Below are 26,155 nucleotides of genomic sequence, written 5' to 3'. Positions count from 1 at the left end.
ATCCCACTAATGAGATGGGGGAGTCAACTGTCAAGCTGCTCTTACTATTAGAAAGTTTTTCTTAATTCATTATCATGATTCCATGACCTGTACTCTGAATGAGGGGTTTGTCTAATTGAAGAGTAGCCATATATCTTTCCTCATTTGTCCTTTATCAAGGAAAGAAATGAAATGCTACCAATCAAACATCATGAGACGAATTGCTATAATGTTTTATACACAAGGCTTCCCAGTTGGCTCCTACAATCAAGATGAGCGCCTTGTAAAGTGCACATCTTGTGATATCCCAGTTAAAATCAGAATGTTATTTACAATATTCAAAATGTTAAATCATCTCACTGATATAAACTTAAATTGTTTATCTGGAACAATCTAATAAGTTTCACTTTCAGAGCTCTTAGAACATGTGTCTGTGTACTAACTGCACGCTCCTGTGGTAAAATAGAGAGTAGTCTCACTCCTATACTAAAACCTGGACTGAAGTGCAAATAAGATTAACAGCATTTCTGTTTGCTTAGCATATAATCAGCCAGAACAATAGGGCAAGTTAGCATAAACAAGAAGTCTATTTTCTCAGCCAATCTTCCAAAATATTCAGTAAAACAAGATTGCAAAATTCAGTCTCAGTAACTTTATTTCCAATAAAGTCTCAATTTAAAAAAACTAGATCAAGGAAAGTAGATAATTTCAAGACGGTTTCTGTGTCCCTCTTAAGGCAAAATCATGACAAAGAAGCTTTTTATTCACAATGGATGGATAGTTCCAGTAAGCTTTCTATGGTAATATTTTCCCACTAAAAGAGCTCAAGGATTCCAAAGAGGATCAATTGCTAGGCAGCAGTAGAATTAATCTATTAGATCAAAAGAAAACATTAAAATTATATGATAAAAATACCCAATTTTTGATGTGTTGGAAACATTTGGAATCTTGAGATGATATTGTGAGTGTTTTCTTAGAAGATCTGCTCTGGCCTTGTTTATTCACAGAATGGCTGTCATAATCATTTAATCATAATCATAATCATGCAAGCCTCAATTTATTAGTATACTCCCTGTCACAGCTTTTAGCCCCCATTACAGTCAAACACTTTTTCCTCCTACTCATCTTGGTATTTTTTTTTCTTCACATCTATAAACTTAATTTCAGACTTTCATCATTTTATTTTCTAAAATAAAATTAATAAGTGGGTACTGTGAAACTTTGCAACTTTCAAATATATGTGTATGTGAGAGGCAAAGAGGTAGAGGAGGAAACTTGGTGGAAAACGTTTGTGGGCACCTTGGCACATTAGGAGTCATCAAATTTTAGACTGTCAAAAAGGTAAAATGCAAACCTAAGGAAAAATCAGAAGAGCAAACCTATAGCCGTGAAAGTAAAGTAAAATGCTTTTAAATTTCTGTAGAATTGAAACATTCCAAAACTGACCAATAAGGCAACATAAATGGATCCAAAACCTAGAGATAAACTTCATCTATTTTGTTCCATTATATTTACCATCTAAATATTAATAATAGTATGGCAGGCAGATGTATTTGTATACAGAAAAACAGTCTAAAGAAATTATACACACATACCTACATATCCATATCTGTCAGGAACAATTTGAAGATACCAAACCAAATCATAAGCCATTTTTCACAATTAGCCTACAAGTGGAATATTTGGGAAGAGTGGGAACTAACAGTTGGTTACTGCCGTGGAAATAAAATAGGACAAAGTGGACAACTTGTCCCTCAGAAGCTTCTGGTTGTTAGTGCTGAAGGTTCTGAAATTATGGTTCGCATGATGACCTAAAAATACTTTGTGATCCTTCCTAGGATCCTAAGACACAGAGGGCCAGTCTAAAGTTCCTTTTACTCTTGCTCCTCAGAAGTTACAAAGGGCAGGCAGCTAGCTCATAGTATTTTAAAATCTCAAGGGCTGCCATGTCATGTTGTGAAGTAAATCTCATACAATTCATCACCCAAGTTGGAGGAAAATAGTTTGAAGCTCAAAAATAATGAATTCTGTCATTTCCAATAGAAGTGTGAAGGGAGAATTATGAATGAACCTTTTAAAAATACGTGTGTGCAGGGAGATTGCCCTTCTACGAAATGAAAGCAGCACGCTTGTGTTTAAATGGCCCAATCCTGAATCCGAGACCTTTCGCTTTCAATTAACTTAAATTGACAATTGGAAAAGGGTTGAAAATGTAGTCTGGCTCTTTCAGTTTGATAGATTTCAGCTTTGACATTATATGTGTTATTCCAACCTGAATTTAACTTAAAGGAAAAAAAGGAAGAAAGAAAATGTAAAGTGAAAACCTGATTCAATCGCAGTGATTGAATTATATTTTAAAATATCTACAAAATACCTAAAAATTTAGCACACTTGTGTTTTGCTTTTGATGTATCCACCTGTCAATTATGGCAGTTATGTTATCTGATCAGAATTTCACAATAATAATGCATTCATGACCCAACCTTGAGAATATTTACTTAGATTTGTGTACTACAAAGTTCAGTTTGGGCATCTGGTGTTCGTCAAATTGAACTTTAAGTTTTAATATAAAATATAATATAAATACAATGAGAATAATATGCACTCCTTTGCTTAAAGTATGGCATTTTATGTTACAGTGATAATGTTCTAGGAGAATTCACCTATCAGCCAAACAATAACAATCCTTTCATCCTGTAGGGTTCTGCATAAGCACTGGAATAAAGTAGCTATCAGAACAATAAATCAGGAAGCAACGAGAATTGGCTTCCTATAACAGATACTGGATATGCAACCCTGCTTTTACTTCATGCTTAACATCACTATAATAGGGAATTTCTTTGACTTGTTTTTTCAGCTTAGTTGCAATGCAAGGACGGGTTCTCATACAGGGTTCACTTAAACAAGATGTCAGAAAGAAATTAATCATTATTTAAAACTGCAAACCTACCTATATAATTACCATTAATACTACTAAAAAATAAAGTTAAAAGATCAATGAGACAAAGCATTGTGAAGCAAGCCACTCGGCATCCAAAGCCTACCTTTCAACTGCTATTATGTGACTGGACAAATCACATTCTTTGCTGCTCTCAAGTCCAAAGCTGTAATCTTAGACGGACCTAAATTTCATGTTATATACTGGAGTTTAAATTATTAGTAATATATTTGGAGAGAGAGTGTGTGAAAAAGAGATGTCTAACTGAGTGAACTAATAGATACTGTATACATAGATTTTCAATAGATTCCTGACAAATCCCTCAATAAAGACTCTGAGCAAATTTAGCTCCCATGGCCTAAGAGGATAGGGGCTCTCCTAGATTGTCAACTGGTGTCATCTTCTTTCTCACAGACTAAGTTGGAATCACACAAAAATTTAAAAATTTCTGATCAATTGCTTACCAATGTAGGCTTAGGTAAAGGTAAAGGTTCCCCTCGCACATATGTGCTAGTTGTTCCTGACTCTAGAGGGCAGTACTCATCTCCGTTTCAAAGCCGAAGAGCTAGTGCTGTCTGAAGATGTCTCCATGGCCATGTGGCCAGTATGACTAAATGCCAAAGGCACATGGAACCCTGTTACCTTCCCACCAAAGGTGGTCCCTATTTTTTACTTGCGTTTTTTACATGCTTTCGAACTGCTAGGTTGGCAGAAGTAACAGGAGCTCACCCCATTATGTGACACTAGGGATTTGAACCTCTGAACTGCTGACCTTTTGATCGACAAGGTCAGCATCTTAGCCACTGAGACACCATGTCCCCTTAGGCTTACCAATGTAATAGAACAAGAAATGGGAATAAACAGATAATTCTCACATTGGTGAGTTATGCAAGATGGAAGGTTGAGTCCAAGTGTTTTAACTTGCATATAGGCAACCTGGAATTAGAGCTGAGCCCTGAAGTGGCCGTATTTGCATATGGTACCAAACTAATCAAAATGGAAAAATAAAAGAGCAATTGTGCAGGGACCCAAAAAGATCTCTCCTAGTGACTAGACTTTTAAATGGCAAATATAATCTCTCTTAGCATAAAAATTGCAGATTTTGCCTATACATTAATGAGATGGGATCCTTGAGTCAGGGTGGACATCTCACTGAAAATGTCAACCAATGTGCAGCTCTTGTAAAAATCAATGCTTAGAAAAGAAACTAAAAAACAGGCTCACTTATACAATAATGTTCTTTACAACTCTGTAGTGAGTACATACTTGACCTGGGTACAAATTCAGTTACCACATCAGAAAAAGAAAAGGAACAAAAATAGAATATAGCGTGGTTTCTTTCTTTCTTTCTTTCTTTCTTTCTTTCTTTCTTTCTTTCTTTCTTTCTTTCTTTCTTTCTTTCTTTTAAAAAAAAACTATGGCAGCAACTGGAGTTGTTCTGCTTGGAACAAATGAAGGTAAAGAAACATGACAAAAGTGCTGTATTTAAAACCACATACATGTTAGACGATACGAAGAACTTTCTCTTCCTCTCTTACAATATTACAATTCCAAGTCATTCTCTACACTGCCATTATTTTTCACCAAGTATATTGCTAGTAGCTATGTTAACAGCAACCAGTTTGCATGGTTTTAAAGGGGGACTGGATATATTCAGGGAGGATCAAACTATAAATGGCCCCTAAAATTAACAGTGACTTACTGTGTTTTGAATTCTTGACCCTATCTCTTCTTCTTTTACTGGACAAACTTCTTAAGTACTTTTATGTATCCCGTTTCTGTTACATTCAACTTACTTTAGGCTTCTCTTTACCCAAACTCTTAACTACATATAACAAAGTAAGCAAAATAACACTCTTAAACACAGTAACTTTCACTTTTAATAAACATTCATCCCTGACAAAAGATTACATTTTTTTATTTTGTAAAATGTTTCCATTGATTTCCTACCTTTAATAAATATTAAACTAAGGTATGCATGTTTTTCTATTTGCTGTTGTTGTTTTGTTGTTGTTGTTGTTTTTACCTGCAATCCTTCATTTCATTTTTCCTGCCAGCACAACTACCTTGGTCTTTCACATATTAATTTTTAGAACCTTATTCGTCATTGTGTCATCTAATCTGACTGCAAATCATTTGGGTTCTTAATCAACACCACAGAATTGTCTAAATAAAAAAAGTAAGCATATTTTTGCATATCTAACTGATTTGTCTAATGTCATCGCAAACATTTTTTATAATTTTTCTATAAATACATTAAACAACCAAATGATATCACACATGCCTGCCTTTTTACCTTATTGGTGTTGATTCACTAAGTGTTCCATTTATCCTCACATGTTTACTTCCATCATATATTATTCACATTGCCTTCGGCAACCAATTTGCAACCCCTATTATTTTTGCATTCAATTGGTTACTTTTGTAAAAGAGAAATATTCTTCCAAACAACAGGCACAAATTTAGTTTTATTTAGAAACATGTTAAACAAACCAGTTACTCTATAAGGAAATCACATCAATGAAGTAGCATTTCTCCAATTATATCAATGTATCTTGAACCTTACTTTTTTATATTTTCAGATCAAATCTGACTTCTTTTTCGTATTTTTTCTGAACACATGAGCATTTGTGGCATGTCACCCAACATCTCACTGTCATTCCCTTGCCAAGCTTTCCTTGAATCTATTTTCTAGTAATGTTGTCTGAATGTAATTCAATTAAAAATGGGAACACGGTGAATACTACCTATATACTCTATACATCTAATCCATAGATTAGGATTTGTAATGGAATTATGCAACAATAAAATGCATTTTTAGAAATACTAAATGCTTCACAACTCTTTCTGGACCTAGTCAGAACATGAGAAAGCAACAGCTTCTCAGCTTAATGTTTACTATATAGCTTTAATGTAATTGTTACAAAATTCCTCCCATTCCAAGTAACCTTATGAATTTTATTTGGATGCAAAACTATTGAATTGATTAGGGTTTAGAATTAGATATTCTGGTGGTATTTGAATACACATTTACCTAGGAGTAAATGCACCGGGATAAAAATTTGCAGCAATTCCTCTATAGGCAAGGACTACAATGCTGTGCAGAATTAAGAGAATTAACATTTCCTGGAAGTCAGGAAAAATGTTTGGTGCAAACATTCTAAGGCTGGTCTGCATTTCTTTTCTTAAAAAGGAATACAAAACCCCCAACCCTAGTTTGCAAGCCCTAAAGCCCACTGACATCCCGGTGCCAAAATTCAGCCAGCAATGTTACCAAGTTGGGATAGAAAAAAAAATTTAGTGGAAAAAACATCATAAATAAGGATGGGAAGGAGACACAAAATCTCTGTAGCAGAAAATAGTTTGACTCCTCTACATTAATCCATGCTGGGTTTTCTTTCAACTGTTTCCTATACTGTATAGTCTAGTTCGCATAACATGCTAAGGTACAGTTTTTATAAGCAAGTTTTACTGATTACAGCATCATTTATAGAATTCAGATTTCAAAAACTATTTTTTTAAAAAAAAAACAGTGCTGGGTTTGCACATTACATTTAGCCAGACCCAAAGAAATCATATGCATACATGTATTTATTTGACTCAGTATTCAGTATTAAACTGCAACTCCAGTCTTTAAAATGTCTACTCTCTAAGACTACCAGACCTGGGTTGAGCAATCATAAAAAATCCAGATGACCACCAGATGGTAGCAATGAATCGAGCTTTCTTTTTCTTCCTTTCTTTCTTTCTTTCTTTCTTTCTTTCTTTCTTTCTTTCTTTCTTTCTTTCCCTGCTGCCATATAGCTTTTGTCCAGAAACCTCCCATCTCTATTAAGACAGATAATAAGAAAAGCCTTCCTGGATAGGGAACTAAAACCTGAATACTTCTTAAATGTTAAAAAATTATATTTGCATAGCTAGATAGAAGGGAAAAGGAAGCCCTGTTTGAAAACAGAAAGTCCCAATTAAAGTTATACATATGCCACTGTAACATCATCTATTGGCTGCTCTGAAAAACAACAGAAACTTCCCTTTATCTTAGAAATTCTGTTTCAGGAATCCATGAGTAAAAAATAAAGCAAGACAAAAGCCTTATTTTTTTAAAAAAAAAGAAGTTTTCTGAGTGAGCTTCTTGAACAGCAGCTATGAAATTACAGCAGTATGGTATGTTATTACTGCCTTTCAAGAATTCAGCACACTTCTAAATGTAATGCAACCCTGTGAAATAAACCATTATCAGCTTCCATACTAAAGAATGGAGAATAGAGCCTTCAAGATAATGGTTTGCCTAAGTCCACCTGGGGACCTCAGTGAAGAAGCAAAATGTGAACTGCTTAAATTCATAGTTAAAACATCCATCCTATTCTCCAATGTAAGGAGCATCTTTTTTGTGGCACTAACGCTCTCTTTAAAACAGTTTTTTTCCCCATTATACTGAATCAGGAAACTCCAAAACTGTAGTTTAGGTCTAAAAAATGTTTAATATGGTTTAAAAATAAAGACCAACTCCCAAAATCTAGATACTCCAAAAATCATAACCTGTCTGTTTGTATTTTACCCTTGCATGTTCTGCACCACAATTCTGTTCCCCACTGTCCACTAAAACCTGTTGAATCTCTGCTCTACCCACTTGGTAATAAATCTCATTAAATTCTCTGGAATTTGCTCGTTTACAAACATTGTACTGTTAGACTCTTCAATCAAATGCCACCTTTCTACATGGAAATAAATCCCTGTAACTGAGCTTATTTATATAGGCGATACACTGAAGGTAATCCGCAGAACAAAACAAAAACAGAATAATGGTTTAAATATAATTGAAGAATCCAGAAGAAATTCAGTACTACTGTCCAGTGTGCTACTCCTACTAATGCTAGTGAATAGCATTAAAATATTCATAGAAACTTAATAAATAAAATATTCCAATATTTGGGATGAGATGTTCTAATGAGACTACTTTCATAATAGCTGTGCTTTTTATGCAACAGAGTAACGTCTTGCAACTGAACCATAGTTTATTGAATTAGCTAAGTGACTTTAGTGTCTACACCTTATGGAGTCACATTGGCCAATTGCCAAAATAGGAACACTATGCCCTCCAGGTCTCTTCTTGAATCCTCAGAGTCTATGGCCTTCTGACCATACTATTAAAAACTGAAGGCATGGTTTCTGCTACTTTGAGGTTTGATAGTAGTGTAAAGTATTAACACTTTCAGCAAACTGGCATCAACAAAACACATGGGATTAAAACTTCCATCATTCCCTGAAAAGACAGAAGTTATAGTCCAACACAGTGAACTTCAAGTTGCAGAATGCTGCCTGGGGAATTCTGGGCATTGAAGTCTACATATCTTAAAGCTGCTGAAGTTGAGAAACTCTGGTCCAACCTATCTTGAAGGACAACAATAACAGCCAACACTGGCCAATAGCTTCTTTCCCTCTACATATCACTTGGGATTTCATCCCAGAGTGGAAAATGCAACCTTTCTTTCTGTTAATTTGAAAGCAGACCAGCTCTTCCATGTTTACTCAGTGTTAAATGAGGAAAGACAATTTCTACTTTGCTATCCCTAATCAAGTCTGATGAACATTGGGGGAAAGAGAGAAATGGTTCTGTTTTCCAATTGCAGAAGCCATAAAAATGAAAGACAATGTTCTGAAAAAAGTAGGTGTATTGGGATCTTGTCCTACGCTTGATTTTTTTAATGTGTATGAGGTGTGCCTCAGGCAGAGCTGTTGTGCATCTTTGAGACAAGAAGAAAGAGACAGGAAAGCAAGTAGTAAGCAATGAAAACAGCATCTAAACTGTGTTTTTTCCCCTTTCTCAAAGCTGCAGAGTGACAGAGGAATTATGGGAAGCATGGAGCAGGTTACAAAAGAACATTTTAAGTGTTTTCCATCTTAACTCCCTTTAAACACATTTTCAAAAAGCAACAAGAGGAAGAAGAGAAAAAGAGAATGGGATGATCAATAAAACATTCAAAACAGCCTCCCCACAACTGACATTTTACCTGAATATTTCATAGTGTATAGTCTACTTTTGTGTCTGTTGATGTTACATAAAATGCAAAATCATCTTCTCGAGGAACAAACCAAACTTAACCCAGTAGGACTTACTTCTGAGTAATCATATACAAGAATGGGTTTTATCTGCAAGGAGCTTAGAACTCCAACTTCCTCAGAAATAGGTGACTACATGAATAAAAGACATTAATACTAGAGAACCAGGAATTATTATTTTTTTATGTCATCAGTTCTAAATCCCAAACACATTTAATTCAAAGTAAATTCCATTAATTCAGTAATAACTATGTATTCCTCCAAATGTTTGTTTAGAGTTCCTCTATTTTCAATTGACTTATTCTTTCACTTTCAGAAATTTTCTAGACTTGCTTTTTACACTGTGTATTTATAGAGAGTAACCAGCATGCCACATGAGATCCAGAGTCTTTCTTGGGCAAAGTTGTTTTGTCAGTTTTATAAAAGACAGTATCCCTTTTCTCATTGCAATACTGAGTAACAGTACTGTGGTAACAGTACTTAGGCTCTAAGTAGGCCTGCACAACTTATAGAAGGAAAAGACCAGATTTACATTTTAAGAATAATGGTAGGCCACAAGAAAATAGTTAGCATGCCAATCAGCTAATTGATAGCCAGTGGCTCCAAGACAGCAATGGAGTTGGCAGTGTCCATGAGCCTCGAGACACTGGAGGTGCTTGACAGTGTTTCTTTCAGGAAGATATGGCTGTGAAGCAGCAGGTCTTTCCTGGGAGTGTTGATGTTTGGTGGCCGTAGACTATTTTTCAAAAAGTGCCAACAGCACAAGGCAGCTTGACAGGCAACATATGGCCCATGGGCATTATTTTGTGCAGGTCTGCCCTAAAGACATAAATAGTTCTGTAAGCAAGCTGACCGCTGGTGTTTCTTCCAGAGAGGTGGATAAGTTGTCACTCAGTCCAGAAAGACAATATCACCAGATTGTGGAGGGTGTGTGGAAAGGGTGCAAAAACAGGGTACTGTAGAGGCCCATGATGACTAGGTCAGAAATCTTCAAGTGGGTAATAACCACTTAATACAGCAGGTGTGGTGCACATAAAGCATGAGGACTGTGCTGAATTCAAAGAGTTTGGGAGGTTTTTTTATTTATTTATCTATTAGAATTTGTCAAACAAAAACGAGAACAAAAGAATAAAAATACAATGACAGGGACAATTGGCACGTTAGTGCACTTATGCACGCTCTCTCTACTAACCATTTTAATATGAAGTAAGGTCCACGGAAATTAATTTGTGACTGAAACTGTGAAAATTTGTAGTTGAGACAACTAAATCAGGTAGAGCATTCCAGACTTTGACAACTCTGTTACAGAAATCATCTTTTTTACATTCAAGTTTAGAATGATTTACATTGAACTTAAAGGGGTTGTTCGCACGCATATTAGTGCGATTAAAACAGAAAAAGTCATTTACAGGTAAAGCATTACTACCTATAATTTTGTATGCAATACCTAAGTCTGACCACAAGCGACGCAGTTCTAAGTTATCCAAACTGAGAATTTTGAGCCTAGTGAGTATAGGGAATTCTATTGTGTACCAAAGAGTGCAAGACTTTTCTCATGAAATACTACTGAACCCGCTCAATTGTACTGATGTCAGATATATGGTGGGGATTCCAAAGTTGAACAATACTCTAAAATTGGTTTAGCATATGTTTTATAAGTTCTAATTAGCAATATGATGTTTCCAGAAAAAAAGCTTCACAAAATTAAATTTACAACTCTTAATGCTTTTTTAGCAATGCTGTTATAGTGAACTTTGGAGCAATAGTCGTCAAAGATAAGTACACCTAGGTCCGTGACAAAATGAGGGTCATCTGCTAGATCAATGCCACCTAGCTTATACTTGACATTCTGATTACGTTTACCAATATGTAAGATAGATAATTTATTAATCGAAATTTGAAGTTGCCAAATAGATGTCCATTCAGACACATAGTCGAGATCACTTTGCAAAACAACAGAATTATCTGTAGTATTGAATAATTTTATGTCATCGGCAAACAGGATGCAATTGGGTTTAAGTTGGTCACATAAATCATTGATATAGAGCAAGAAAAGCGTGGGACCTAAAACATTGCCTTGCGGAACACCACTGTTAACTGATGCAGGATTAGACAGCGAGTTCCTAATTTTGACTTTCTGCAGTCTTATTAGACAGGAAAGCAGCAATCCACTTGTGCAAAGGTCCAGAAATGCCATAAGAGTTTAGTTTCAACAGCAGTTTATCACGTACTACTGTATCAAAAGCCTTACAAAAATCTATGTAAATTGAATCTACAGCTTTACCTTGATCAAGATATGTAGTCCAGATGTTTTTACAATGCAAAAGTTGTAAATTACAGGATGAGTTTTTCCTAAAGCCAAACTTTTTGTCGCATAGCAAGTTGTTTGTCTCTAAATGGTGAACGATGAATTGGTTTATAATTGATTCCATAACTTTGCATGTAACACAGCACAAAGAGATTGGTCTATAATTTTCAACTGAACTAGGGTCACCCTTTTAAAAAATTGGTATAGCTATAGCTGATGATCATAGATCAGGCAGAGAATTAGTTAGAAACGATACTTCAAGAATTGTACACAAGGGTTCAGCTAGGACAGTAGCAAGCTTTTTCAGGAAAAAAGCACATAATCCATCTGGTCCTGTGGATAGCAATGGCTTTAGATTACATAATGCTAATTCAACATTATCTACTGTAAATTTAATATTCAGCAATTTGCTACAACTATTTGTGGTTCGACTTGCAAATGAGGGACTGCAACTATTGCTATCCACAAAAGCTGAACTAAAAAATGTATTGAATAGATTGGCCTCACCAACATTGTCATTACAATCAACCCAGTCTTGCCCTTTTAGGGGTGGAATCACTTACGAGTCTTTAAGTTTTGAGTTAACAAAGTTGTAAAAGGCTTGCGTAGAGTTTGAGTTGAACAGCTTTTTCTCTTGTTTGCAGAAATAATTGGTGCGTTCATCTTTAATTTGACAACATAAGGCTTTGTAGTGGCTTTTAACAGCTTTAACAGTAAGAGTTGGAAGGGACCTTGGAGGTCATCTAGTCCAACCCCCTGCTCATGCAGGAGACCTGTACTAGGGATTCGAACTGCCGAACTGCCAACCTTTCTGATTGACAAGCTCAGGGTCTTAGCCACTGAGCCACCTAGTCTTTGAAGTTTTAAAAATTGTTTTATACATATTTAATGCCCTAACCAGAGTTTACCTATTTCCTATCTTGAAACTTATTTTGAGTTTTCAACGATTATTATAAAAAAGGGCGCAGATGGCTGAGGAATCACGGGATGTGAACCCGATTCTGTGGTACTGCAACTCCCACCAGATGCCTCCACTGTCAATGGGAATTAGGACAATGGAACTGAGGTCAACAATATCAAAGAGGTAGGATCTATCCATTGCTCATTCCTCATCTAGACTGGGAGGTTCACCTTTAAAACTCACCTATTACTTTATGCTATAACCCTGTTGTGACAAGAAACAAGCAGAGAAATAACCGTCTAAGATCTTGGGAGCCTTAGATGAAGGTAGAATCAAAATAAAGAGAAATACCAAGCTAAAAGAAGAGGACTTAATGAAAGGTAATTTATGGACAATGGCATCTGCAGGGCCTTTTTTCCATCTACTCTTTCATTCATCTCATTTAAATAATTCATATTCTACATCAATATTTCCCACTGGTACCCCTTAAGTATCCCGGGACAAACCTCTATAAGTCCATTAAGAGTTACATTGAAGATAATATATACTGGGTATTAGTATTCTAGTTATCCTTAAAAAGCAGTTGGAGCCAATTGACTTTTTTGTAACTTATAGAATTGTCATGAAGACAAAACAGGAAAGAAAAAAATAATCAATTTTGCTTTTACTATTTTGGGAAATAAATGTAACCAAGAAATATGTGAGTGGGAAGTAGTGAAATAGACTGATTTGAATAATCAGCCACTTTGGGCTACAGGCAGTTCTGTATGGTGGAAGACAATATCTTTAGTTATTGTTTTAAATATAAGACTGTTTCATATAATTGCTTTTTAAAACCATAATCAGACAGCAAGGAGGTTTCATGCAAACGTGCTGTCATGTACATGAAGTAACTTGGTAGAATTAATCAAACACTGAAAGATCTGCATATCAAAATAATCTTTTATAAAAAGGAGTTTTTATTTTGGATAGCGTTGGATCCTCCAAATGTAATGGTCCCTCACTTTTTTCTTGCTCAATTGTCAGTGTCTTTATTTTATTTAGGCCTCTTTGCCCTAAATATGGGGCTGCAGAACTTAATTCTAAAATGACTGCAAGGAGTGTGCAGGATTATACCACCGCCTGCTATAATATCCAAGCAGCATTTGGTCAATTCAGGAAATGAAACAGATGTACTGTACAACAAGGGAGCCTAACTCTGGAGACAAGGCCCAAGGCAGGGCCAGGACAATGCATACCAGAACACTAGGTAAAGGTAAAGGTTCATATGTGCTAGTCGTTCCCGACTCTAGGGGGCAGTGCTCATTTCAATTTCAAAGAGCCAGCGCTGTCCGAAGACGTCTCGGTGGTCATGATTAAACACCAAAGGCTTATGGAACTCTGTACCTTCCCACCAAAGGTGATCCCTATTTTTCTACTTGCATTTTTTACGTGCTTTCGAACTGCTAGGTTGGCAGAAGCTGGGACAAGTAACGGGAGCTCACCCCATTATGTGGCACTAGGGATTCGAACCACTCAACTGCCGACCTTTCGATGGACAAGCTCAGCATCTTAGCCACTGAGCCACCGCGTCCCCTACCAGCACACTAAGAGGCACCAAAATTCCCTAACATTTTGTTGCAGGATTTTTCTGTTACCTCTCAGGTAGAGGCAAACACAACTGTATATTCTTTCCTAACCACAATGGAATTTATAGTGGGTTGGGGAAACGCCCTGGGAATAACCAGAAATCAATGCGCTCTTGAGAAAAGTTTGGTTGGTTTTTAATGAACCGGAATCGTGGGGCAACCTCTCCTTAACAATCCACTCTAAAACCCATCCCACCGGAAGTGGGATAAAAGGAAAGGGCTCCAGTTATCGGGGAGGGGAGCGCCCCCAAAACTTGGTTTAAATCCAAGCGAGTTAAAAGTTCTTTCGGTATAAAAGGGCAGGTATTTCTGGAGAGAGAAGCGGCTCCAGCCCCTTCTAGCCAGAAAGGGAAGCCGGCTGCCTTCGTTCCCTAATAAGAGGCTGCAGTCCCGCCGTTTCAAGGGGCGGGAGGAGGCCCTGGGTAGGCGAGGCGGCGGCCTGACCTCTCGACTGCGAAGCCGTCGCTCTCGTTTCTTTCTCGCCTTGTCACGGTAGCAGCCCGGCAGCAAGAGGCACTGGAGCTCCGCCGGTTCCCAGCTGGCCCCAGAAAGGCCTCGTAGTTCCGGGCAAGGCAAAGGCAAAGGCGCCGGCGCGAGGGCGGCCAAGCTTGGCTCTCGTCTTTCTAGAGGCGCCGGCGGAAATAAAAACTTACCTGGCGGGTGAAGTAGCTGCGAGTCAGTTTAGAGGCGCCTGAGGAGCATATCCGCGCTTCCTTCCCGGCGAGCCTTGGCTTTCGCTCGCCCGGCCACCGAACGCAACCTATCTATCCCGGAGGGGGGAAAGGAAAAAAAAATAATAATAATAAGGAACCTGGCTTAATGGCGACGGGGCCAGCGCTGGAGCCCCGGCAGTCGCTTTCAGATCGATTTACTAAACAAACTGAAACGTGGGTGGGGATGTTAAACAGTAACTAGAAGCACACGGAAAACTGAAAGTTTTTTTTTTGCTTTCCCGCACGTCGGCTGGGCCTTAGTTTCTTATGCCCCGGGAGATGCCCATTTCCCCCCCACCCACCCACCCACCCACGGGCGAGCTCCTGTCCTCCTTGTGCTCGACTTTCAGGCTCGCCTGCGCTGGAAATACCCCAGCGCCTCTGTGCTTTAGACGGAATAGAACTCTCCAAGAGTTGCAGGTGGGAAGAGGGCTCTCGCGTTTTAAGCAAGGTGTGGGTTTATTCGAAGGGAGTCCCTTGGCGTTTCCCTGAAATTTTAGTCCCAAATTGCTTTGCAGAGGGTCGCGCAGTGCCGCCCAAGGAGCCACCCCCGAGGGCTGCAGGGAGCAGAGCGAGCTCCCTGGATGGAGCTGTGGGCGTGGCGCCTGTCTGGTTTCTCTTTAGGCTTTACCTGTCCTGAAAGTAGTTTTCCGTTAAATACAACCAAAAGCGTGGGGGGGGGGGTGTTTACGAACATCTTGGGACCCTGGAATCAACGTTACTCCAAGAAAATGGGCGTGTAGAAGGAAGAACGCCGGTAGCATCCCAAGGTGATGCATTTATTGGTCTAACTAAGATTTAACGTATAGGCACATACTAAACTGGACTTCTCTGTAATCAAACGTGAGATTCGACGGGTTTCGTCCAGCGCTTGCAAGACTCGACGGAGCCCATTCTGCTGCCCATCTCTATTCGGAGCTAACGGGCAGGAGCCCAAATTCCGTAGGTCTTCCGCCAGCTAGAGTTTGTCCCCTGCCAGGGGTGGGATAAGAATCATTTGTAAGTACATCGAGGATTAATAGGATTTATATCTGCGCAGACCTAGAGAGGTTGAACAACCAGATTCCAACGAACCTATTAATACCTAAAACCTAATAAATGTAAATTCTAACCTTTTTATTATTATTATTATTATTATTATTATTATTATTATTATTATTATTATTATCAGTTCCTTCGTGAGCTGCACATTTAAAAAGGGGCCATGATACAGCCAGTAACTATTAATCCACACTGCTGATTTAGTGGGAATTAAACAGGGGTTTGAATTTCGTCTTCAGATTAGTACTTGGCATCAGGATTTGGCTGAATCGGTGACCCTTCTAACGTTTGGCATTGAACGCTACTCCTAGGATTAACTTGCCTGAGTTATGCTGTAGATACCCATACAACCCCTAAATGACAGTAGGAGAGTTAGTTTTCTTGCCATCTCGTCCTGATTTTTGCATCTCGGATGTGGTGGTCCTAATTTAGTCTGATTCCAAAGTTCGACTACTTGATTACCAACTCGACACAACATGGATAAACCAAGTAAGATTGACTGCGTTAAAAAAAATAACTCGAGTATAAACCTAGGTGAAACTTACAAAATGCAGACACCAGTAAGCGAGCGTTTCGGTCCCTGTGACATTCCTCCGACATGATTTATGGTGTCATCCAACCATCGCTGTGCCAGCCATATCTCCCATTAATACATACTTTATATCGCTGCACGGATAGAAATGTGTGGCCCTACCTTTCCACCTTTGAGAATACCGGACCGGCTTCAACAGGGGCAGAATTACGCCCCTCATATGCTTCAAAGGGTAGCAGCAGCTGCCACTCAGTGTCTTTCTTAAAGGAGCTTTTAGCGAAGAGGATTTAACGTTGCCCTTATTTATCTAGGTACCGTTACTAGTTGAGGCGCGCATTTCGGGCCGATTCGTTCCACAACACTAAACACAAACTAAGCCAATTATATTTAGCATCTCCCATGAACCCAATTTTTCACCTGACCAGCTCAAGCTTTGGCTTTAGCCGCTCGGAAGACACCTGCTAAGGTGTTGTAGCATCTCCTCTGGGGCTGCAGAAGATCCTTTGGGGCTTCCCAAGACAGGTCACGCCACAGCCAGGACAGTATCATTTCTGTCCTAATGGCCAGGTAACCGCATTCGATCCACCAGGAGAAAATCCCCTGCAATTTGCGGGGGGATAAATGCAGAAGACCAGTTGACGGACATATCCGAGAGCAAAAGGGATAAAAAGAAGAAAGTGAAAATTCTGGTAATCTCAAAATGACTTTAGAGAGTTTAGGTGGGCATTTTCAGCCTTGAATTCCCCCCTCCACCCCCACTGGGGCAATCCTAAATATTGTATAGGTGCTCAAGAAAAACGCATCTGAAATATGTGCATGGCCCTGTGTAAAAGGAAGTGTGTTTTGCTTGAACGGAAAATAAAGGCGAAGTGTGCATTAAATACCTGCGGGATCTTTTTTTATTCCCCGAGTTCTAATGAAGCAGGCTTTCCGGACTAACAGCACTCTTCATCTCCAAGTATTGCTGTGTAGTTGGCCTAATCAGAAAACCTGCCTTGTCCGCTTTACTGTGAATAATCTCTTTTTCACCCACCCACCCCCTTCACCTTCCCGTCTTGACTGGGCGGCAGCAGAAATTACTAACCGGAGCGGCCGCGGTAAACAGCTATTTGATCTCCCCTGGCTGAATCTCAGTGACTGCCAGCGACGATTACCTGTGGTTTTGTTTCAAAATTAAACCCCGAACAGGCTCTTCTACTTTCGGAGGCGATTTAAGCAGGCCGGCCACCTCGAAGTTTCATGGCTAATATTCACCAAGGGTGGGAAACGAGAAGGCGAAGAACGGGGCACAGAGGAACTGATTTTTCTCCCCAAGGCGATTTTTGACTTATGGCGTCATGTGGAGGTTCCCCCCCCCCAGTTTCATGGCGGTAAAGGCTGACTGGACCATTCTTGGGCTCCCTTAACTAGCTGAGCTTTACTTTCGAGTAAACACGCCTAAGAAGCAGGAGGGAAGGAAGCCTGGTTTAGAACTGGGGTGCGTTTTCTTCTCTCTGCCTGTGGGGTAATCGGGCAATGAAGAGTAATCTAAACTTCAAATCTCCTGAGCATTTACTTCGTTGAAAAACATGAGGTTTTTGAGATGCATTCTTTTGAAAAGAGGCTCATTTTTAAAAGTCTTATACAGATACAGACCATTCGATTTGTTCAGGCCCTAGGATGGAGGTGCCATCGGGTAAAATACACTCTGCGAATGCTCAGAAACACTAGCTATTGTGGATCACCCTCTAAATCATTGCTCATAGAAATATTTCATAGATTTGCACTCGGTGCTTAAAGGCTCCGTTCACATATCAAGTTGAAATGTGCTTTTGTAGAGAGGGGTTTTCAACTATGACTTGTAAACTGATTTATTCCTTAGCCCATTGGCGAATTGTTGCTTATTTTACAAACCATTGTTAACTGCACTGTTGTTTAGCTTAATGTATCCACTCAGCTAGTATCTGTGATAGTGAGATGATATGCTCTACGCACAGACATACTTCACCAGCTACAAGTAGGATGAAATCTTATAATTTCCGGTGGATTATAGGAGTGGCATCCCAAAACGCCTGGAGGTCTCCAGGTTGGGAAACGTGTGTATGTTACATTTTAAAATACGCCTTTTAGAGCTGCGAATTACATCTTTCTCTTGCAGTGAATTAAGAGATGGGGAAATGGAAAAGCTTTGGAAGAACAAATTCAGACTCTGAAGTGGTTCCATCAAGATGACTTTTTAAGGGCTACCTTTTCCCCCTGTGCAGTTTCTGCCTAGCGTGCCGCTTCTAAGATCCTCTCGGAGAATATCCTACAGGCCTCCGGGTAGTGTCGGATTCCTTTCGCATCAATCCCAGCCAGGCTGGCCAATCCTCAGGATCATAGAATATGGAATCTCCCAACACTGGGGGACTCTAAATCCCTTCCCTTCCAGTTCAATAGTGTTGCTTAGGCCTGACCGGTTTTAGTAATTCGGAACCGACACCAAGACCCTAAACGTGGAGAGATAAACCACCTCCTGATATCGAGGAAAAGCTGTCTATTTTACGAGATTGGAAAGCCTCGGAGTGGAGTGGCTTGTCGAGCGAGCGCCTTATCCTGCAGCACTTGAGCGCCTGGGTGGCCGAACTCAAACGGCAGAAGGCAGCCATCCGGGTCACTCTTACCTGCAATTAAACTCCACCTCACACAGCTGAACGGTGGGCGGTTGCATCAATTCTTGCGAATGGGATTGGACTGCAAGAGCTCCGGCGGGAGTATTGTGTCGCACCTTTGGAAGCCCTAAGGAGATCAAGCTCAGGGCCAATGGCCGAAGCAAAGTCAGAGCCTTCGCCTTTTCCCGACGATCACGCCTTGAAAAGGGCTGCGATTTTCAGCACCAAAAAAAAAGTAATTTAAGAACGGAATGCCTGGTTAGGTCAGCCAAGAAATTCCGAATGCTGCTTGTCTTCTTTTGTTTAATGAGTTCGTAGGAAAGGAAATCAACGTTATCTTTTTTGTTGCTGTTTTATTTCAAATGGATCATGAAATAAAATTAAATAAGGGTCAACGGAATATTGTGCACAGTCTAACAACTCTATTCAGTCTCATCCTAAAATGAGCTAAAATACTGGGAAAACTGGAAGGGGCTGTGAGCTCTTCCCAAAACCCATTTATTTGGAAGAAAGTCTGGTGGGCTCCGAAAGAGATGACTTCCAAATTCCAAGAAATTGCGATGGGTTTTCTAAAAACTCGATTCCAACGCCTTTCTTTTAATAACAGATCTGTAAAAGGGCAGTTTAAAAAAGGGATTACCGATTATACCCAAATTAATCACCTTAATCGTCAAGCAATTCAGGAGAAATCGGGATCATCACCGTCACCATCATCTCGGTTAACAGCTGGACCCTGACACGGTGAAGATTAGGACGATGTCGAAGTCCAGCTGTTAACCAAGTATGTTCACATCACCCTGTCATCCTTTCGGATATTCACGTGGCAGGAGCTTGTAAGACCATCACCCAGGATTGGGCAAGAGGCTGACATAAATCTGGGGACAGTCACCCTCTTTTAACGGGTGAAAGCACAGAGGGGAGTTAAAGCCGTGGATGAAGGAAGGAGGAGCATAACTATTTTGCGCGAGCAAGGCAAAGTCTTCAAAGAATCCCCCTCATCAAATAAAGTACTGGTAATGGGAGGGGGGAATGGTGTCTTTTCGCTCACACGAACGGAAAGTGGCTTTGGAGTATAGCTCCTGTTATTTAATGTATAAGGCGCGCTGAGAGTGACTTCCTAAACGCTTCGTAGGGCGTCTCATTTCCTGCGGTCGTTCCTTTCCGAAGGGACAAGAGGTCCCATTATTGAAGGACAAAAATTAGCGAGCAGTTCTTCACCGCTGGGAGGAGGAGAGAAGTTGCCTGCCAAAACCACACACAAACACACACACACACACACACACAAACACACACACACACAGGAGCGCCTGTTTCTTGCACCTTGGCGCGGCCACCCTGGGTAAGCTGGTGTGGGGGCGCAACGCTCACTTGAACTGTTTTGGACTGCGTAAAGAACATCTTTGCTCTGGATGAGACTTGATTTCCAAGTCAGGTGGGCCAAGATAAAGTGTCATTGCTCGCCCCGCAGAATTGCTGCCGGGGAGTCACGGGACAAAAATTATCCGGAGAGCTGGGGCGCTTCCGGCCATATTTTCTGGCAAGAAAAGATTTGCGAGGGGAGGGATTTTCATCTGAAAGTAGATAGTTGCTAGAGGCTGGTTGCATCTGTCGAAGGATTTCCCCTCCACCCGCCCCCAAAACAAAAAAACGGAGAGCCTTGTAGCATCTCTAATAAACGGGCATGTGGGGTGGCTTTTGGGGACTCTAGTCCACTCGCTTGGACGCAGCAGCGGCTGAAGTGGCCAATTGGCCTTTTCGAGGCACCTTTGGATTCTTCCTCCTGATTTCTTCGAAAGGAACCTTTCCTTCACCACCACCACCTCCGTAACTTTTTCGCCCACTGAAGCGATGGGAACCGTCGCCCAGCCAGTACAGAAGGGGCGAATTGCTAGGCGGCAGATAAGAGCTCCCCCCCCTTTTTTTTTATGAGCCCTTATCGCAGGTGCAATAAAGCCCAGGCAAAACACCCGAGAAGGTGCCTTGGCAACTATCTGCGGGAAAGTTGAAAGCGGCGATGCCCCTGGAGCCGGCCCAGCCTTTTCCTCAGAAGCCGCGGGGGAAGGAGGCGCTGGAAACAGCCCGGGGCGTGAAGGAACTGGACCATCCGGCACCTGCAGCAGGGCCCTTGGAGCGGCTCCCTCACCCCCTTCTTCGCCCCCAAGAGACTGACATAAATCTAGGCAGAGTTTCTCTGCGTCTCAAGATATTTACCAAATTAGGAGAAAGTCAGGTGTTTCTGCTGACCTGAAATCCACGGTCCCTCCGCCCCGCCCCGCCCCCCCCGGGGGGGGGAAACAAATCTTGCAAGCCCAGTTAACAGCTCGCCTTCAACAAGATTCTGATCCCGCAGATTAGCGGGTTTATAGATCGAGAGTTTCCCGTCTCGGAAACCTCGAATTCGTCGAGGACAAGGAGAAAACCCAGCTCTTGTCCCCGAAAGCGCTCCTTTCCTCCGTGGGCAGGGAGACGGCACGCCGTTTAACAAGAGTTTCTATTTCAAGCTCGGCGCCCTCCAGATCGCGCTTCCCACAATTCCTCGCCCTCGCCCTTCCCGAGCTGAGGCCGACGGGCGAGGAAGTCAATCCGAACGCTTAGACCAGGCGCCAAATTGTTCTGCCCGTCGTCCATGTTTGGCTTTGTTCTTTTGAACGTCAAGGGGGCATTTTTGTTTAAGCCCATCGTTTTCCCGCTTCGGTTTGTTGTTGTTTTTATAGGATATGAATTCGGCTGCTCCGTTCTAATTAACGCCTTGCTGCTCCGCGCTGCGAGGACCGTCAAAACGGCGCCTCTCCCTCGAGGAATCAAGGCGCTTAGAGATCACAAGACTTAGAAGGGATGAGGAATCCCCTCACCCACCCGCCACCCCCGCCCTTCTTCTTATCTCCCTGGGATTTGCTGAGGCCCACAGGGATAGACAGCCCACAGTGCCAATATCAAACGCTCCGTTCAGGAAGACCGGTTTCCTGGATAAAATGGAAGCACAGCTTGTATTTGCATAAGTTTTGATGCCGCGCATCTGAGCCCGGGAAGAGAGACAGAGAGAGAGAGCACGGCTCCATTGGAAGGAGCCCCTGCGCCTGCTTTCCTATGACTGGAAGAGCGAGAGCGCTCCTCTCAAGCTCTATAAATCGTGAACTGCGGAAGTGAAACCGTCGAGAGAGGCAGTTCATCAGCCTCAAAGCAGTAAGTTCAAGTGTGACCGGAGGGCAGGCGATGCTTCCCACTCCCAGCGCCTTTGAGACTCAGCCGTCAAAGATATTCGGAGACCTAGTCCTGCCATCTAGTGGACAATCTTGCAAACGACAGGCCAGCTTGCTTAAAGTAAACCCATGACTAGAAAAGGCTTTTAGCCCATCCTGGAGATGAACTACCGTAATATTTCACTTCTCCGGAGACTCAGGGCGGCTTACAATGTGCTCAGCAATAGCCTTCATCCTTTTGTATATTTATACAAAGTCAGCTTATTGCCCCCACAACTGGGTCCTCAATTTACCTACCTTAGAAAGGATGGAAGGCTGAGTCAACCTTGAGCCTTGGCGAGATTTGAACCTGCAGTAATTGCAGGCAGCTGGTCTTAATAACCAGCTTAATAACAGGGTGCCTTAGACCACTGTACTACCAAGGCTTTTGAACCCTGAAATAAGCGCTTGGCCTTATTGCCATGCGCTCAAAAGCCCAATTGGGCTTATTATCAGGGGATGTCTTATTTTGGGGGGAAACAGGGTATAACTTTCTTGAAGAGACCATACCCCTCAATGCACATAGGATTTTTATTCCTTGGCTTATATTTGAGAAAACATAGTTAAGATACTATTACAAAAACAAATGATCTGGACTGCGTTCAAAATACTTGTTGCAAAAAAAAGTGCATTTTATATTCATCTGAACTTTCACCTTGTGTTGTTTCTTATTTAATATACAATTCCCTGCATCATAAAATGTTAAATTGTAATCAAAAGTGTTGTTGCTTTCAATGCGAGATTTAAGTTTAGTGCTTGCAAAATTCCCTGCCGTACCTTTTTGCCAAATACAATTGTAATTAAAAATAAATGAAAAACTTCAAAGCAAAGCACTGAAGCATAATCTTTTATTTCCAAATGGGCTTCTGGGATCCATAGATATTATTAGGGAGAAAAGTTGGAATTGCACCCTTGTGCAAATATTCTATCGAGGTACAGATTAATACATTTGCTGTAGTTTTTCACTATTTATGTATAACTTGCAGCTGTACTCCATTTTCTCTGTCAAACGTAAACCATCTTGAACATATACATTCATTTTCAGAGCCATACTTGTGATTGAAAGCCAGTGAGCGGTAGTAGCAAAAGTTTCAACGTGGATGCTGTGAGTTCTAATCCCACCTTAGGTACAAAGTCACTCATTCTTTCAGTCCTAGGGACCGCTTTTGAAAAGCTTGCTAAGAAAACTACAGGCTGACTTGGAGACAAACAAAAGCCCTCAAGCCTTATGGTATTATACAGTCTGTTTAATATTCACTACAAATTATTTGGGATTGCACTCAACAGCACAGATTGTCTGCATACAAAAATACATTCATTCACTTTTTCTGATTTAGGGTTTATGGGTAATAAGGAGGCAGAATTGGGCGTATATCACAGTATATGGAAAACATACCACAACCTTCTCCCATCTTTAGTTGTATCACACTGCAGCAACTTGTGCAATTCTCATCAGTGTGGTTTTAAATAAAATGGTTTTCAGGCAAGGGGACACAATGTGAGCAGGCCTTCAAAATTTTTGTAATAATTGCAGGACTCACTGGAGGTAAACCGCTGCAAATATTCTCTGCCTGCCTTGAAACCCTTTATTTGTCCTCCTCAGTTTATCTTTGTCTTTTTTCGTCCAGGTTGAATGGGCACATAGCATTAAGGTGCAGTTCAGGAGAAATATAATAATAAGCATTAAAAGTGTGGTGGTAAGGGGTATTTAAGAAGTATGTGTGGTAAATAAAGAAGAGAAAGTATCAAAAATGAATGAGTAATACATGAATGTGGACAAAACAGCTCAGATTAAAGATGCATACAGAGAAAATAAATGAGGATTAAATTTGCAAAACCAATAAAGGCATATGAATGGGTCTAGAGCAGAGTTTTTCCAGTCGTGCAAACTTTTACGACAGATAGACTTCAGTTCCCAGAATTCTCCAGCTAATTATGCTGGCTGGGAAATACTGGGAGTTGAAGTCTATCTGTCTTAAAGTTGCCAAGTTTGTCAGTGGTGTCCTTTACTGCTGTCCATCTTACCTGAACCCACCAAATTTAATATTTGCCTTTGGAAAACAGGATAAATGCACCTGAAATAAGTGATTGGTAATCATTGCCGGTTCTAATGGCAAATAACTTCTTAGATGATTCTCTTAGGTGTCATGAATTATATTAAAGTAGTACTAAAAAAACAAGACCCAGTTATTTCAGTGATATTTACAATAAAGTTCAGCTGAAAGTATTAAATGTCTTTGGAATTAATCTTCCAAAATTCATATCTGGATATACTTTGGAAGATTGCCAAAAATGAACTGGTTTTAAGGTTCATGATTATAACATGAGGAACACAATGATATTTCAATCAATTATTAAAATCTTATGTTTTATTTGGCACCCTTTATTTATGGTGATTCTGCAATCAGTCAGATAAGCTAAAGCTAAATGCATACTTTGTTTTATTATTTATTTGTTCATTCCTGGCAACTGCCTGAATAAGTCCCTACAATTTTCCTGACAATATTTTTCAGGAGTGGTTTGTTATTGCCTCCTTCCTAGGGCTGAGAGAGATCAATATCACCCAAGTGGTTGGGGCATTAATACACACACACCCATACACACACACAATATCCTGTGGGTTGGATTATGTTACAAGTGAATTATTGATCCCAGATCAACACGTGTTCGTTATAGATTATCAGATTTAAGTCTTACTCCAAGACTCCACTCTACTCAAGACATCACATAGGCTTTTAATATTCGGTAAAGCTTCATATAAAAGTTTGTTTGTTTGTTTGTTTGTTTTATTTGCACCCATCTTGCCACAAGTTGAGTGTTGGGTCAATTACACAGGGAATGAAAATGTATTCTTCTATTTGCTACATTCAGAGGTAAATGCTATATACCTTAAGCAACCTAAAAAAAATCCCTTACACTACCCACATAGTATGGAAGTAAACATTCTTAGGCTTTGTAGAAGTGTTTTTTTTTTTATTTAAAATAAGTATTCCTGGGATGCCAAAAGTACCTAATAAGAACTGGATAGGCTTAGTAAGGAGTGCTGCTTGGAAATGGGAAACAGGCAAGGCTGGCTGGACCTGTGATCCATGGTGATACTTTCCTCCTTCAAACAACAACTGGGAGATACTATTTACTGAAAGTTCTGCAGGATGAAAAAACAAATAGAAAAGTACCACACCACAGAACCTCTCTTCTTATGTATCGGAAGACAATTTTTCCACGGACTGGTGGGGGGGGGGTTAAGTTTTGTTCACTCATCCACCGCTCACCTTCAGCTGTGTGGTCCAATTCCTAACAGGCCATGGACCAGTACCAGTTGCGGATTCTTGTTGTAAAACACAATTTAGTCTGCTTGCTCCTTAGGAGAGCTAGGAAAAAGGTGAGCCCTGGAATAAGGATTAACCTCCAGTCCAGAATGATACAATGCACCATTTAAAATTCGGTTAGCTCCGTCTGCTGCACATCCATGCTATGGATCCATGACAATCATCCTTTGAACAGAAGAAACTATCAATAATGAAATATTTTAAGAGTTACAATAGCTGTCTTCAACCTGGTATCTTCTAGATATATTGGACTGCAACTGTCATCATTCCCCATTAAAGGTTGGATATGATTATTCTTTTTTTGCCCAATACATCTGGAGAGCATGAGATGTCCTCAATCTTACACCAGTGTTCATAAAGGTGAGAGTAGGTGATGGTTATTTCTTCCAACTAACACAAGATGGCGATATAAGCTTTCAGTTCTTGCACCAGTGGGGCAAAAGAGGAAAAATTTTGGATGATACTGATAACATCATTGTAATCTGGAATAGAAAACTGTGATTTGAATAAATAATAGCACATTAGAAAATGTCAAATAAAATATTAAATAAAATAATAGCATCATTTTTTTCTACAGCTACCCAGGTAACTTTTTGTAGAGCATTTTGCCCTACTGCAAAGAAAGCAAATCCCTAGAATTTGAAGTACTTATTTATGAAATGAGTTGCCATATACATTTGATAAATGAATAAATAATATATACGGGCAATATCAGAAAATAAATATTGGCTCACATAAAATCTACTATCCCTTTCAGATTGATGCACCAATTAAAAGGCTTTTCAGAAATCTTTCTCAATGTTCTACCATTTTTAGAGATGAAGTGGTTAGTAATTATAAAAACATCTTTTCAATAC

At 40.1% G+C, this 26,155-nt stretch overlaps 1 protein-coding gene across 1 annotated transcript in view; it reads right to left on the bottom strand.

Moving 5' to 3' along the window:
• HNF4G (hepatocyte nuclear factor 4 gamma) overlaps positions 1-14,565 on the bottom strand; it is a 72,113-nt gene extending 57,548 nt beyond the window's left edge. Inside the window, exon 1 of the mRNA XM_034429993.3 lies at positions 14,468-14,565. The gene's annotated coding sequence lies outside the window, so the exon portion shown is untranslated. The remainder of the gene's footprint in view (positions 1-14,467) is intronic.
• Positions 14,566-26,155: the final 11,590 nt, after the last annotated feature.

This window comes from Pantherophis guttatus, chromosome 3, assembly GCF_059756535.1.
Source record: "Pantherophis guttatus breed Tessera chromosome 3, ASM5975653v1, whole genome shotgun sequence".
Lineage (NCBI taxonomy): Eukaryota > Metazoa > Chordata > Lepidosauria > Squamata > Colubridae > Pantherophis > Pantherophis guttatus.
The sequence above is the reverse complement of the archived record's forward strand: the minus strand, read 5'-3'. Positions and strand labels throughout refer to the sequence as shown.